Below are 18,049 nucleotides of genomic sequence, written 5' to 3' on the forward strand. Positions count from 1 at the left end.
GTAGTTTGTTTATTAGCACTGATGTGTTTATAAAAACGAAAATAAGCAGTTTGGTAGTTTCTAGAGCAGAGCAGATATATTTTTCATTAATCAAAGTTCTCAATTAGTAAGAAGAGGTAAAATATTACACGGACAAGGGGAAAGTGCTCAGTTTTATCCCATCGCCTGAACAAAAATGAGTATTTTAATAAGCACTTTTGTAATTAGTGATAATGATAAAATGAGTACTTATTTGATGCTCAGCTGTCTTGCAGGGTACATACTCGCAAATTAGCTGTGGTAACAGACATTCCAGCAAAATTTCTTTTTAAATCGTTTGCATCGGTGTAGTTTCATTGGATTTTCCTACCCCAATTTTGCTTTGAGTTTATCACAGAGCTAAACCTTTATTTTAAAAACATGTTTAAAGCCGTAATTTAAAACGACCAAGTGTTTCGGGAGTCCTGCATCTCTCCCACCGCGAGAAAGCTTGGCCCATTACTATGTTTTGCTATTACATGTCTAACTGGTACAAAATTATCAACGAGCCAGCTAATATTGTCCTCTAGAAACCTGGTTTGGACATCAATGGATGTCAAATTGCGAATCAGATTCCACTCTGCCGCTTCTACATCTGCTGTAAGTGAATTCTAAACGACGTTCCTGAAATCACGATATGTAAAAGAAGAAATTGACGTTCCCGACATTTTGAAGCTATAAATTAAAATTATTAAGTCGTGCCTCAAGAATCTAGATGCGGGGAGTTGATTGTAGAGGAGAGATTTCTGTAGCTTATTTACGGAATATGTATTACATATATGTACATGAATTCAAGCATATGATTTAACTTTTGTTGATGTCTAATGTAAAATGCATTTTTACATCCTCTTTTTCTTCTAAAATATTAACTTATTTACTAAGAGGCGTTCTAAGAACGTGCTTTAAAAGCGATAAGAAACAATAGAAATGCAAGTGGAAACATTAAATTTTTAATTAAAAAAACTATCTATTAACTGCTTCATTTGTGAAAGACGTGTATGACTCAAACGGTTATTTGTACATAAATTAGCTGTTCTTGTTAAGTAATAAAAGAAAATATCTACATGTCTACATTTATGTAAACGCAAATGTACTCATACCTACATGCATACTCGTAAGGATGTACTAGGGATGTTGCGAATGCGGATGTCAAGTATTTTTAAGAAAAAAATAAATTAAGTTATTTAGGTAAATAAAAAAATGGAAATGTTAGTAATTTTTAATAATATTTATTTTATTTAGTACTTAAAATTGGCCCAAAAAAATCATAATAAAAAAAAGAAACCAATGCAGGTATTTAAGAAAACAAGAAAAAAATATTATTAAAAGGACAATGTTCTCTTTAGCGTACGTCAAAGGTCAAGTAGAAGTGGGAACTTGTATGACTGCCCATTGACAGCTCGGTTATTAAACGACTTCCAAAAAAGGAGGAGGTTATCAGTTCGTCGGAATATTTTGTTTTTTTAATGTATGTTACGGCATAACTTTGGACCACGTCAACCGATTTCGAAAATTCGTTTTGCATCGGAAAGGTTTTGTCTCAGAGGTGGTCCCATACTAATCTGGTTTAGATCCGATCATTGGATCATGTAATATATATTTATATAGTTTTAAGTCGGGTTTTTTGCTAAAAATTGCTTGTTACGATTCCTTTCAAATTTTTTTTTTTACTTTTTTTTAATATTTTTATGTATGTAATTTTTTAAACTTAAACCGTTTTGTCATGTGAGGGGATTTTTTCAAAAAAGTCTTTAAGAAACTATTTTTGTTCATAAAAAACTTAATTTTTGGAGGTATTTTCAAATCGGTCCAGCTCGCTTAAATATTAATATTTTTCCGAAATATTTTGGTGGACATCTTAAAATATAATATATTTTTTAATTCCAATGGAAAAACCGTACCGATTTCTTTTGGTGTGGGGAGTGATGCAGTCTAATATATATATATATACAAGAATTGTTCCTTTAATGTAATAAGATAAAGCGAAAAAAAAGTCGTACATTTAATGACAACGTATGATTTTACGTTTTAAAGCGAGATCTTTAAGTAAAAAAGGAACGAAATAATAGGGAATGAATAGTTCTATCAAGCCACATTTCTGGTTTGTCCATAACTAAACGGCTGGCATTCTTGACTTATGCCAAAAATTTCACTTCAATTTGATACATCAGTAATGCAAACGGAATGTCAATAACCTGACGCTAAAATTTGCTTAAAAATTAATTGCTTATAAGTTTATTTGTTTAACTGGTAGATGTACCTATTTAAATCGATGAACGAAAGACACAAGATCACGCGGGAAGGAAAGAACGAAAAAAGTTATTTTCTAGCTGCCGAAATCTCGACGCCATCTTTGTTGTAAGAAGTAAACAACGAAGAGAACGGAGAAAACCGCGAAATTGTTGAACGCATGAAAAATCATTTTTATTATGCAAATTCTTCTAAAAATCATGCCGTTGTGTTAAATTATTCTTTATCTTATGTGTACACACGTTGTCACAAGCGAAAATGAAGAAAATTGCAGTAAAAAGCCACCACCAAATTGTAAACAACGAAGAAATGTAAACAAACGGCTAATGTCAAAATCGTTCAACTTTTTTCCTTAATGCGATTCTAACGGGCTACTCTCCTGCCCGCGTGATCTTGTCTTTTTGGTTCATGATTTAAATCAATAAATGCATTTCACTGTGAGTTCATACTTAAACATTTACCGAAGTTCCGATTGTTTAAAAACAGCAACCGATTCGAAAAAACAGCATTAGGGGTATTCTCTGAGTATTGCAATGCCCTTGCATGGTGCACAGATTGCACGGTAAAAGCCGGGTTTCGTATGGGACAGCTTTGCAAGACTCAGAGAATACCCCTATTGTACTTTTTGACTTTCAGCCCTAAAGCAAATGTGGTGCCACACACATTCGCCATTTTGGAATTGAAATTCGATTAAAAGTCGAATCTCGAAGCTTTGAATATCGAATTTACCCATCCCTAGTACATACATATGTATATATTTAACCAGTCAAAGAGATGTTCTTAGAATTAAAGAAACATCTATTGTTCTTGCCTTTTGCTTATGTGTTAGGGTGTTCCAAAAACAGTAAAGTCGGAATTGTAATGCTCTCACCCTCTAGGATTGTTATATATCGAAAAAAGTATACCCCTAATTTTTTATTTTGAAATCAAAAGATATTTGGGGGTCGCTCACAGCGCTGAAAGTTTTCCATGTATTTTTATATGGGAAAAATATAATTTTTTGTAGAAATGGTATAGAATTCTTGAAAATCAATATTTTTCGATCGGCGAACTCTGGTTCTCTTCAGGATACTTTCTATAATAATACCCAATCGCTTATTTAGCCATTGTTTAATACTACCAATTTTTTATTAGTCACCCATTGCATTTTTCGGGGGTTTTTGGCGGACCTATAAGTTATAGTTACGATGAAAAAATGTCAAAACTTATTGGGAATCTCCTGTAGATAAAAAAAAGGTTTCTGGTAGAAAAATATTGATTTTTAACTATTCTATACCATTTCTACGAAAAGTTGTTTTTTTCCCCATATAAAATACAATGAAAACTTTGGGCGCTTTGAGCGACCTCTAGATATTTTTTGATTTCAAAAAAATAAGGTAATATTTTTTTCGGTATACAACAATCCTGGGGGTGAGAGCATAAAAATTCCGATTTTACTTTTTCACATGCATTTTTAGACCACCCTATTACACATATATATGTACACACATGGTGTGTATTTGAATGTTCTCGAACGTAAAAACTGTCGCATTCCTTTTTATTTAAAGCTTGTCTTGATAAGTTTTGTTTACAATAGAATTTGTTTTTGCTATGGTATGATTAATTGATAGTAAGGGGAATTCCTTGGTGGTATGTAGGTTTGTACAATGCACATATATGTATATGTATGTACATAAACATGATTATTTCTACACTCTAAAAAATTTTTGTTTAAATTTGCGCATATTAAGATAGGTAACCAGTTTCCTTTCTTAATGAATGCAAATTTAACACTGCTTGCTTACTTTTACTTATCATATGTGTGGCGTAGAACAAATTTCAAATTTGTTTTTTGAGTTTTAAACATTTTTGTTCACATTTTCACAGTTTACACATAAAATGTTTAAAATTTGCTCTAAAAAATTGTCGCTTAGATTTACGCATATAAAGAGAGGTAACCAGTTTCCTCTCCTAGTGTGTGCAAAATTAAACACTGTCTGTTTACTTTTACATATCAAATTTGTCACGTAGCGCACACAACGGGTGTGTTTTGGGACTAAATTTATTATGATATAAGAAATTTTTAAAGAAAAAATTTTCTTTTCCATTTCTTGTGCGTCATTTTGTAAGAATTTTTCTTTTTTTCTTGAGAGCTCTTTAAAGTTTAACTGGGAATGAAAACATTGTCCTGAAAATATGCAATGCATACTCACTTACTGTTGCTTTTTACACTTTACAGCCTAAAAAGTTTACCACTGATATGTACTTAATAAGCATTCAAAGATTTAATTTGCTAACTTCGAATTCGTTCCACCAAAATGAGCTACATGATAAAAATTCAAGTTCAGTTAAATATTCATTATTCGAATTATTAAAAAATGAGAAACCAGAAATCGACGAAAATTAATAAAAAAGCGTAAAAATTTCGTGAAATTATTTAATTTATTTATATTCAAATTCTTTTGTAAAATTTTGTATTACTTTTGAAAATGAGTGCATCTTTAACCGTTAATTTTTTATGATTTAATGATCGTATCTAAACCAAATTACGAGACGACCCTTAAGGTACCATCTTTCCGGTAAAAAAAAATAATTATTGGAATCGGTTCACGCGGTGCAAATTTATGCGGTGGAATAAATAAAAGAAGTAAAAATACTCCGAAGAATTGATAACCTCTCCTTTTTTTGAAGCCGGTTAAAAATGTCTGAGTTCTTTGTAAATTTTATGTAAAATGCAATTGATGATACTATAAAAAGTTTATTTATTTATTTCATACTGTAAATAAAACTTTCATAAATGTATTTTAAAGAGCGAATTTTCAGTATTTGCTGATGATATATATTTAGAAGTATAAACCCTTTCCCCCCAAAAATATATTCCTACGTGCGCCCCTGGCACTTAGTATTTGTTATTTGTAAAAAATATATTTTTACTTTCAAAATGTTTGTAATTTTAAACATTTCATGTGTATATTTATGTGTAAATTTTAAACAACTCATGTTCCAAATCAAATCTTGAACATCTTGTGAGTATACTTGAACAGATTCTGGTTGAAAAATAAACACTTTTCAGTAGTAGTTTTACATGCACTTTTTAGAGTGTAGACATGTAGAAGATCTTCCCTATTGGAAAAAGTCAGTTCTAGAAAATAACATATCGAGGGACTGATATAAAAATCAAACATTGAATTAACTGTCAATCATGATATTAATATTAAGGCCCATTTACAATAAAGCGAGGTGGGAGGTGACACTCGCCTTCGAATCCGATTACGATACCACCCGCAGAGATCCATAGCATAGATACATTTACATTTACAAAGGCGCGATGACATTTCAAATTTTTTCTTTATTTGCAATCACAAAACATAGATAAGAACATATATTCATATTTTTAATTAATATAATAAGGCTCTACTTTTGTAGAATCTAAATTCTGCATGGTGGAGATTGTGAATCAACACATACAATAATTAAGTCAGCTATTATCTGTCACACATTGACAATGCGAGGTTTTTTCAATAATTCGAAATTGAGAGAGATGTGAAATTGCTAAAAATCGTCAATAAAAAATCTCGACGTGCTATAAAAAAAACCAAAGATGCATTTTAATTTAGCATACTTAGGGCCACTGTTTGAGTGCCAGTTTAAACTTAGATTAAGTAAACTGAGTTTAAATTGAACAGCTGGCTTACATTTGATTGGCTGATCTTAGTTTAAACCAGCCCGATCGGCCGTGCGTTGAAAAACTGGCTCTTAGATGTTCAAAAAAAGACATATGTAATTATTGGAGAAAGAAACAAAATTTAATTTTCGCAGGCCTGTCTTATCAATCGGCACTAAATTGTTCATCTGAAATTGGTCCTAAGTCTAACTGAGCATATTACTGAAACTCTAAATAGGGAAAATCCCGGCTGACAATCTAATGGCAGTTTTCAGAAAAGTGGAAAACGATATTTAATACGTGTGCCGAGCAGATAAAATTCGGTTTGTTTCAAGAATCCTGAAATAGTCTTGAAAATCTTGATTTAGTCCTGAGAATACCGAAAATCACAAAAATATAGAAATAGTTCCCAAATTGGGGTGAGGTAAGTTGAGGTGTGATGAAAACGTCTGTGATGCGTTCAGTTGTGGTGAGTCAAGGTGGTGACTTTAGGTGTCGTGAGTCTCTCTCTCTTTATAATTACCTTTAACTTCCTTAGTATATGTGCGTAGAGGGCACAGAAAGGGAGCCATTCTTTTTTAAGTCGGACGGTTTTCATAAAAAAAAAAATTATATCATATCTCCGATTCACTTCAATTTTTTTTGTATGCGTTCCATACCTGAACGCAAGGCGAATACATATAAGGTGGTATCGATCCAACAAATACAAACGCTGACAGACAATACAAACGCTCTCCCGTTTTCACTCACTCACTAGCGGAATAAAAAATTTTGAAAATCAAACGCTACTTACAGCTGATGAAACAACACCACTTTATTTAAATTCGCATTGGAAATAAGCTAACACGTATTCGAGGAATTTTTATTTTTTTCTTCGGAGATATGATCTGTAAAAATTTGGAATTTTTCGAGATTCTGACTAATCATGTACTTCTTCAAATCGTTATATCTCGGGTGCATCATCTTAACGTCGTTTTAAAGATAAATAACGCTTAACATTTCTATATATAAGATGGTCATGACTGTCCTAAAGCTTACTTAGCTATTAATACCATAGTGAAGACCAGTAAATCAGGGATTTAAAATGACACCATCGTAATCCTTGTTTAATTGCCTATAAAAAACTATTTTTAAAATATTTTTTTTTTTTTTTATGACGGGATGGTTTATTTTGAGTCAAAAAATTTTTGTAATTTGCTTTCGAAAACTTATTTATGAATTCTTCTTCTTCTTCCGATAGAATAACCCTCCTTAAATAATATTTGTACGGCAAGATTTTTCTTGAAGGCGATAAAGCCCTAGAAATGGGCGTGGCAATTGTAGGAATAAAGTTAGCAAAACGCAGATTTTATTGCGGGTTTCGGCAGAGTATGTGTATTACAAAAAATTGTTGACTCTTACAAAATAAACCATCCCGTGATAAAAAAAAATGTTTATGTATAGAAATGTTAAGCCCGTTCCTTTAGCTTTAAAACGACGTTAAGGTGAAGACTCTACGATGAGAAGAACCCGAGATATAACGATTTGAATACATGACTAGTGAGAATCACGGAAAAATCCAAACTTTGTCAGATCATATCTCCGAAGAAAAAAATTAGCTTAGAATTACACGAAGAATCCTATGCGTAGTAAAAAAAAATTGATCCGCTATAATGTGCATACGTTTAAGGACACTCATTTCCGTTGCAAACATTTTTGTCCGAACCATTACCGTGTACCTCATTACCGTTGCATTTACCAATTTATTTCCAACCAACAACTTGAAATAGAATATAGTTTTATATGCTGTGTATGTAGGTTATTTGCGTTTGTACTAACATTAACTTTTGTAACGTCGATTGCAGAAGAGTAACTGGTATTTGCAAGGCGGCTTCTTAAGGGTTGGACAATACAGACCTCAAGGAACTCACATTGTTTATATTTTATGTAGAGAGAGACGAGTATTGCGGTGAGAAAGAAATTGAACATTTCATGGTTTAAATGCCCTAAATTAAACACATGACCCTAAATTGAGCATCGAGAAGTACAACGAGGTTTTCGAAACACGAGAATCTCGTGAGAAAGTGATTTTCGTGAGAAACTGTTCTCGAACAATGTCCGGAAATAGAAGGCTCTACAAAAAAAGTTTTTGGTATACATATACATATATTTTTTATAGAAATCTATACTTTAGGGAAACATTTTTACAGTAAAGTACAGCTTCCATAACCCTTTGTTGTGCCAATATAATTTAGTGAAAGTTAAGCATAAGGTAAACAAATTTACATATAATTCACTAAAAAAAATGTTTGAGCCTGTCATAATTTATTCAGAAATACGTATGTATGTCTGGCATATATTTATTGAGATATGTAAGTATTAATGTATGTATGTAGAAATGTTCGAGCCTGTCATAATTTATTCAGAAATACGTATGTATGTCTGGCATATATTTATTGAGATGTGTTAGTATTAATGTATGTATGTACAAATGTATCTATGGGTAATAATCATATCAGCCCTACCTCAAAAAGTGCACACAATAAGTAGTTTCGAATCTCATTACATACAAGAAAAATGGTATAGGAATTAATTCTTCTACCTATGATTAAGTATTTTTAGTTAAGTGTGTACACTTGTATCTCAGCGTTATATTGGAGTTTGTGCACTCATGAATCCATATTTATTTATCTACCTTTGTACGATCGTGTTCCTGAGTTTCACCGAATTGACAATAATAGGCTTTTCACTTGAAGTTATGTGGCAAATAATACCTCAAATGGACTGGGCACATCCATTGACAAACGATAACGAGACAAGGTACCAGTGCTAATGACTGCTTTATGAGATTTTCCTTTGTGTGCACTAATGTATGTACAATTTACGAGTATGTCCACATGCGAGTTCATATGTAGATAAACATACATACATACTTATATTAAGTATGTACAATCATATACTCTATTCAAGCGTACATACATATGTATATTTATGAAAGAAAGAAAATGTTTTTACGTGCCCTTAATTTGTTTGGTGTTGCAAATGCATAAACACTTATACATCCATATACATATGTAGATAAACATCGGGCGAAAGAAAGTTGAAGGTCAAGAACTAACCTTTATTTGACTTTTTATTTACAATAAAATTTTTCCTCAGTTTAAGTACTAGGGTGATCGCAAACCATTATAATAACCCAGAAGATAATTTAGGAAGACCTTCTTAATTAAAGCAGCCCCAAGAAGGGCTGAAAAAAGTGTTCCCTTGAATGTCTTCTATTATTATTTAGCATTTCAAATGAATTTCAGTATACATTTTAAGTTGCAGTAACACATATTTCATATAAGCCTTAAGCAAATACTTCAAAGATGTATGATTTTTATAAATTAAAGAAGCAACTTTAAAATAACTCCTGAAGTACGTCGTATAAAAGCACTTATGGAAGGCTTTCCATGGGTAGCGAAAGAAGAAGCCCTTCAATTTGGGCCACACCATACAAAGAAAAGGAGAAAGAAATGTAGAGTGGAAGGCCTCTTGACTCTCAGAAAAATTATCTACTGGGAAGAGCACAGAGAAAACAGTACTCAATAGAAAATTTAGGAGATGTTCTTTAAAATAAATTCGAGAAGACATCACATAAAATTATGAAGTGCTACATTTTAAATGACGCAATCAATAAGATTTATCTACGAAATGTGATTTTTAAAAGATAGTCTTTCGTTCTTTTCGTCTATTTTATCCCTTAGCCTAGAACTTTACGTAGAGGAAATCTTTTTTTTATAAGTCATATCTTTCTATGTGAGAAAAAGGAGTTAAATAAAACAACAAATAAAATTTGTAAATATGTAGTTTAATAAATAGGTACTATCCGTATATTCGGAAATACTGATATTCCTTCGGATATTCAAGTGTACGGATAAAGTCCGGATATCCAGTTAATATTCGTTAATTTTGGGCTCCGGTTAATAACCGTTGATTGTATTATCCGGATATTCGGATTTTTTAATCAGATATCCAAATATCCGGATCATCAAAAAATACGGATAGAAGTCCCATCTCTAATAGGCACACATCGTTAGTGAAATGCTGAAAGCCTTAACTAACATTTTTTTTCTGAATTGCTATTTTACATAAACTCGAGTTTTCTGTTTAAGTCTTTCGTTTTCATTAGGGTTTCCTGTAGAACATTTTTCATTAAAAAGTGTCCTGCCACTTTGCTTAGTAACCCGTTTTCAAAGTGTTTTCGTTGTGGGTCCGAACATGGTATTAAGCAGAAATCCCACGATTTGTACATTTCTTCATTTGGCAGTCATAGTGTGTGAGCTTAGCTTAATAAATGTTCTGAATGAAAAATGAGAGAGTAGGAAACAATATAGATAACGATAATCAAGTACATACATTGATTTTGATGCCGATATAAGTTAACATAGTTTAATAAATAATAATTCTACCTATAGCGATAAATATATCGATAAATACCTAATAGATGTGTCATATATATAATGAAGTCGATAAACTTTTGATGTCAATAAGAATATCGATGCAGATGTCGCTAAAGACATACATACCGTCGATGTTTTTGCAAAACCGCCCATCGACCAGTTGCAAAACCGCCTAAATCGCCGTTGTGGCAAAAATGAGACTTCGTAACCCTGAACTCCAGGCATCGAGATTTATGGATAAAAATCGTAAAATCGTTATTAAAACAATATACATATTTTTGAAATAATAGCTAAAGAAAATGCCGCCTCTCAAAGCACTGCCTTCAAAGAAAACCCGGTTTTTCGCTCTCCTGTAAAATTTGAGATCCTTGCGTAAAATTTACGATCCGTAAGATAGGCGGGTTTGCAATTGGGCGATGGGCGGTTTTGCAAAAACATCGACGATATGTATGCATCTTGATATTTAACCATCAAATGGTTTTCAACTAAATTTACTGACAGTAGCTTGTTTAGCCTCATTTGACCTTCGTTGGTTATACAATTTACTTTATACATATTACATACGCAATGATATCAAGTTCAGTACAAGTGATTTTTTACCTACGCATGCATTTATATTGTATAACTTTTCACTAAATTTCATTTTAAATTTATTGCTGAATTTCTGTTTAAAGAAAGACTTAATTTATTACATGCAAAGTCAGCTAAATAATGTTGTTGATTCGTTGCATTTTTTAGTGGTAAGTTTTTATTCGTGGGAGATAAGCAAAAATAATTGCATAAATACTTAGCAGGAAGAGTAAAATAAAATTAACATTTTCGGATTGACAAATTACGTAAAAACCAGTAGCTAAAAAAATCGTATTTTGCCAAAGAAGCGTAAGTGGTAAATACTAATATTAGATCTCTGTAATTGTGAATATTTATTTAGAGGGATCTAGAATAAAGCAAATAGGTATTGCTCAAGATCATTTTACGAAACCGTTTTGTTGTGATTGCACATTTTTTATTTTAAGTTTCGCTTGAGTTGCCGGATGTAAATTTTTTTTCTGCGTGTATTTCTTGGCCGCAACAAGATAGTGATCTGAGTCAATGTTGGAGCGTACCGATGTATGTATGTACGTCCAAAACACTGGAAGCGTGCCTTGCGTCTAGGGATGGCAGCGATTGTTCATTTGAAATTAACTGATTATTTTTGTCCAATTTACGATTTAATTGTATCGTAGTTTTGTGTTTCACTAATCGATTATTAAGTAGCCTACAACGAATTTTTTATGAGACTTGATGGGAATATTCACCAAAATTAGATGTTTCGGGTTATTTTTTCAATGGCAAGTGCTCTATTTGTCATCCTAGGAAGGAAATGGGACATTATACTAAAGTCAACCTCTCGACTTAAGCTGTTATGGCTTGTGGCCACAGATTTCTTGCCTCACAACACCCGGCGTATTTATTGGATAGCGGTGATGTTAGACTTAGTTGCCTTTCGGACATCAACCAGCCACGCAGAGAAACCTTCCCCATTAAGAAGGGTTTAAAAATCCCAGATATCATCAAACCATATTCTTTTAAGTGTTCGCCATGGGTAGCATTCAAGGAACGGGCTACAGGCAAGGCTTTGTTAGAACTTTGATTTATGCGGCGGGTAATAAGACCCAGCGCACAACCTGAACCTGGGCGAATTTTTGATTACACGTTTATATAGCGAGGCGCCAGCTACCCACACAGATGCTCGCTTGTAGCCGTATCTACTGATGAACAGACGCTGTTGACTTTAGCGAGCCCTTAAATCGAACAAGTCGGAGTGGCAGACTGCACTCCTAATACCTAATCATGTTTATATATTCATGGATGTCCATAAGTATGTACATATGTACTTAGATTCTGGAAATCTCCTTATGTATGTATTTATCGACAGAATTAAACATGTACATACTTTAATTATCATCTGAAGTATCAACAATTGGGGATTTTTTTGTTATTAAGCAAATGCCCACACTATGCACTGGCGCACACATAAACATATGGGCATTTCCTAAAACGAGACAACCAAAAGCAAAAAATAAAAACCCATCTGGACCAAATTTCATGAAGCCAATTGACAGCTGAAATATACTAATAGGTACAACGATTTACAAGATTAGCGATTTGCAAACTTCTTTTTCTTTATATTCTTTGTAAAAAACATACTTCGCTAATTAAGATACAAATTCATAAAGAATTAAAAGTATATCTAGTGATTATGTACGTCTTATGCCTTTTAAATTCCTTATCAAAAATTATGCAAAAATGTGTTACAAATGGTCTTAAGTTAAAAGTTTTGGTCACGTTTACTTTATTTGCTAAAATTTTAAAATGCTCATCATAGAAGAAAACAACCTGGTTGATGAAAGTACTACATCATCAGCGTAGGTCATTACTTTTACTTCCCCTTTGGTTGAGCTTGACTAGTACTAAGTTGATAGTGGTAGGTCATAAAATTGGAGAAATCACTCCACCCTGAGGAGTACCCCTACTGACGTTCCTTTTTGGCAGCTTCCCATTACAGCTGAAATCATTCTACTGCAAAGCATCGCCATAAATCATGAGTTTATAGCCTCCTCCATGCCAAGCTCGTCCAGGGATTTTTGAATAGCTTCTACACAGACATTGTTAAAGGCTTCCTCTATGTCGAGGAAGACTGCATTCGAGTGCCGTCTCAACTGTTCTGACCGCGAGAAAGATTCTAACGCCCATAGTTAGCTATGTAATTAATTTTTACATACATTCTCATATGCAGCGACTAAGAATAAAACCCATATTTGAATAAAAATATCAATCCCTGCGACGAATTCTTTAATAAACATGAGCATTTCTGTTCACTGGACAACATTAGAACGTCCGAATAACTTTGACCCGTTTTTGACAAGTACTGAACACCTTTATGAAGTTAAAACTACCATGACGGCAAAGACTGCTGACTCATCTACCAACGACTCATACATCATTGTTTCGTAGCTTTAATAGATGAACAGAATTTTATAAACTTTGTCAGCTGATGTACATACATACTTGAGGCATGATTCAATAATATTTAATTTTGAATCATGCCTTTTAGGAACGTCCTTACAGCTATTTTTAGGCGCCCTAAACTAACTAGGGGATATTTATGGAAAACAGTTTTACTTGTGTTGGATGTAGGAAATTTGTGACATTCAAACAAAATGTTTGGATCCAAAGCCTACAATTGTTTTTATAATGAAAGTTATCTCCGCATGGAACGTCCGTAACGCAGGAAATGCCCATATGTAATTATTTATACCTCGCATCTCTTGGTCTCATTCACCTTTCTCTGTGGTCGCAGCCACTTCAACTATACCGGCAGGCAAAAATCGAGAACAATTCAATACACACCTCAACAAAGCTTGGCCACATTATTGCAACTGTCGATCCACGAGTAACTACATACATACATATTATCTTTAGCACGGTAGAAAGTGGAGAAGGCAAACAGTCAGGTAAGACAACAAAGCCAAGGTAGAAAATACTTAAAAAAATATTTAAGACTGCGTAAGATAAAAACTCATAAGAAATAAGCAGATAGCAGAAAATGCAGGCCAACCAAATCGATATTGCACGCAAAAAAAAAACAATTACGATGAAGACAAAGTATGGACAAATTCGATTAAATATGGGGGGACAAGCGCCACGACGGCAACAATCGACACACAAGCCAACCAAAGTGCCATAAACCATGTATCCCTGCAGCAATTCAGACTCGCCCTAGGTTAGCCTTCAGATAGTCCCTATTGTTACCAGCACTAGTCCCTCACAATTCCCCTGCCAATGGTTTCAACTGCCATTTTTAGCATTGGCGTGTCATTGGAAAAGGACCGGTCCAATCAACACTGACCGTAAGATAGTCCCGGACTAGTCCAATTTTGGAGATTTTTTTCGTTAGAGTAAGATTGCGTTCTGCACTTCGCAGATGCTTGTTCATAATTCGGAAACACAAAAAAAAAAAAATTTTATCATTTTATAACCATGTTGCTTCTGACGGCATTTGAACCCGGACCCTCCAGAAAGCTAACAAATAGTGGCAAGCATCTCTGCGCACTAAGCTACAGCCACGCATGTAAATGTGTGTTCAAATGTTCACTTCGCATCAAGGCCGGACCAAGCGATTGGTACATTTACAGGGTGGTGTTCTTTAATTTTTTTTATTGAATTGCAAGACAACACCACCCTGTCACTGCCGAACTGTACTTTTCGTCTATCTCTAGGCCGGTTCCTTGGGGACTGGTCGAAGGCTGAAATTTTCGATGCAAGCAAATGTCCAATTCTGACCAGTCAAATTTTAACCAGTGAAGTACTAGTACTTTACGGAAAATTGGCCGCCTTATTGCTGCAGGAATTCATCTACATACATATGTATTGTAATACATTTATATTAGAGATGGGCGTGATAACGGGACCAGCGGAGCCCACGGCACTAATTTCAAAATGGTCGGGATGGGCGGGAGCGGCAAGTGAAAAAAATCCTTTCCCGGCATTCCCGATAAAACCCGCCAGATCTCTCAGTATGCCGAAAGTAGAATATTCGGTAAATATATATTTGAGTGCATACATATATGTATATGTACATATATATGTTATTCAAAATTTGTTTGAGAACCATAGTGATAGATATGAGAACCCCGCAACCCGCGGTACAAATCTAAAAAAGACGGGATGGGCAGGTCCGGGTCCTAAAAATTGAATGTCGTGATGGGCGGGATCGGGATTGAATATTTAGTCCCGGGCCCATCTCTAATTCATACACAGCCGCAACGCATTAGCTGCCGCAGCCGCCATCAAACCAAACGCTATTCATCCAGGCAGTCAACGAAAACAAGCAAAAGGCAGCCAGGTCACGCCGGACCAGACCTCAGCCGCCGCATGAAGATTTGCCAGCAGCCAGTAAGTCATCAACAAACGAACGTACTCGATAAACCAACAACGTATAATAGCAAGCCTGCCAGCGAGACAGCCGATCAACTAAGCGATCACTCAGCCAACTACTACATACATACAGTACGATCCATTCAAGTGGCAGGTGATGTGTAGGGGGAAGCGCACCTTATAAATACCGGCACTGTTGTTCTGTGCGCTCAGTTTATATTGAACGGTGCTATAGAGAACAACTCATATAAAACTAACGAAAAAGCTGATAAAGCGACGAAACACTAAACATAGATTTCAAAACATTCGAGAAACAACATACATACATATTGCAGAAAGAAAAGAAAATACATACAAATTTTATAGAGACTTGTAAGCATTTCAACAGAGTTTTACCTACAAGTATTTTGCAAGAAACTCCTGCCGTATAATTACGGTGATTAAATAGTGAAGACAGTGTTAAAAGTGTAGTGTAAAAGAAAAGACAAAAACAAATTTTGAAAGTCTTTGTGAAAACTGCAGTCGGTGACAATTTCACGCTACTGGCAAGACAATTCATCGTGAAAAAATAAACAAAAATTTATTTTAGTGATTTTCTTTTAATTATTATTATTTTTTTTAGTGATTTTCTTTTAATTATTATTATTTTTTTTAGTGATTTTGGTGTAACATTTCACTTTTGGGTGGAAACTACAAAGCAAAAAATGTTGCGAGGTAGCGTTTTATTGCTAACACTACTAGCCATATTCGGCTATCTACAGGCGTTGCCATACTATGGAGAGTAAGTACACCTTAGAAATTTTACATGTAAAAAATACGTAAATACATATGTATGTGCATACCTTCTTGCATTGCAATAGCGGCAACATGTGCAACACAGATGTGTGCAGCACTGGAAAAAATGGATATGCCACGCACATATATATGTATGTATGTAGTCCATGCATAAATATTGCGCTATGTACATGGGTATGTATGTACATATGTATGTAAGTATGTCGTAATTTATATTTGAAACACCTACATAAAACGATTTACACATTAGTTTGCTTGTTTATTGGTAAGACCATCAGCAGAATCATAATTGCATTTTTTCTAATCAAAATTTCTACTCTTCTAAATACATATGTATGTATGTATGTATGTACTAGATTAGGGCACACAACTCTCCATACAAAAAAAATCGGTACAGTTTTTCCACCGGACTTATAAAATTTATTTCATTTGAAGACTTGCGCAAAAATATTTCGGAAAAATATTAAGATTTACGTGAACTGAACCGATTTGAAAATATGTACCTCTAAAAATCAAGCATTCTATAAATAAAATTAGTTCTTAACAGTGTTCGCTATTTTTTTTATTCAGTTTACAACAATAACATGCACTACAGAATAACAATGTTTAACCAGATAACCGGGCAAGTACACAGTAAACTTTGGCACAAACAGTTTTTTTTAACTTATTTATTTTATTTAAAAAAGTACTCGATTTGTGGAGGCACCCTAATGTGCATATGTATATTATACATACATCCGTATGTATGAGGCTATCATGCGTGAATAATATGTATTTCTAAAAATATACTATATGTAGGTACACATATACATATGCATATACCTTCACTTACCTACACCACATAAGTATGTATAAATGTACATCATCGTTTGATTTATTACTTCTAGTAATTTCTCAATTAACGGTCATGCATGCAGCAGCCATCATTTCAATTTAAAGTGAAATTACGTTGCAAGGCAATTGAAATGAAAGCGCACAGTTGCAGCAGATTTAAAGATTATATAAATATGTATTTAAATGCATTATGAAAAGTGCAGTAGCTTTTTTATATTGAATTCTTAAATTGGCAATAACACTTTCCAAGTCTGTCTATATACATATATATGTATGTACAATTATTCACTCTAACTCAAACGCGCCGTTTGGATGGGATTGCCCACTTCACAGCTGTCAGTCAATCTAATTGCACTAACTGTTTAAAAAAATCGTTAAATAAGTTTCTAACGCCGCAAAGAATTCTAAGTAGATACATGCATACACTTAATAGAGTGAATCTCACCGGTGTTTATAATTATAGTACAAACGAGCATTAAAGCGAATGAGGAACAATTTAGGTAGATACTGTATTAAAGTGCAAGCATGTATGTACATCCATATTTGTTATTTTGTCGTTTTTTTTTTCGCTCGCAACATTTTAGTACATTTCTGGTTTTAAAACTCGATGTGCCATACATTTCAATTAAAATAAAGTATGTACTTTGAGCAAAAAATACAAATAAAATAATAAGTGTTCAAATTACAAATACTCATTTGTTTTTCTAAATTGTATTTTGCGTTTTCGTGATTCGCGTATTTTGCGATTCAATTTGAATTTTTAAGTCCGCATACATACATACATATTAAGTTTCTAAAAATTCGAGAAACCTAATGAAATAAAAATTGTTAATTCCACAAAAAATAATGATTAAAACACACGCTAACACAGAGCAACAAATTCTGATTCTTTTGGGGATAATTCGAGTTTCTTAGGTTTGTTTTAGTTAATTTTTTTTTGGTTTTCATGCTTAAAAATTCGTTTGCTTTTTAAGCAAATCTTCAAAAAAAAACAGTTGCTTAATTGAGTGCGTTGCATTTTCTGTACTCCAATTTTTAGAGGGAAGGGTTTGAAAACTTAACTTTGGTCACTTTGCGGAGCCGAGCAATAAGTTCCCGTCGACTTTATAATAATACCCAATTATTTATTTAACCACTTTTTCATAGTAGTAGGTCCGCCAAAACCCCC

General features: G+C 33.6%; 1 long non-coding RNA gene across 1 annotated transcript; it reads left to right on the plus strand.

The window, feature by feature from the left end:
- Nucleotides 1–15,289: 15,289 nt before the first annotated feature.
- On the plus strand, nt 15,290–16,033 carry LOC118752872. Its single transcript, XR_004994756.1, has 2 exons — nt 15,290–15,624; nt 15,908–16,033. It is a non-coding gene; the product is annotated as an uncharacterized LOC118752872 (long non-coding RNA).
- Nucleotides 16,034–18,049: the final 2,016 nt, after the last annotated feature.

This window comes from Rhagoletis pomonella, unplaced genomic scaffold (genome assembly GCF_013731165.1).
Source record: "Rhagoletis pomonella isolate Grant_MI unplaced genomic scaffold, Rhpom_1.0 Rhpom_scaffold_01925, whole genome shotgun sequence".
NCBI lineage: Eukaryota > Metazoa > Arthropoda > Insecta > Diptera > Tephritidae > Rhagoletis > Rhagoletis pomonella.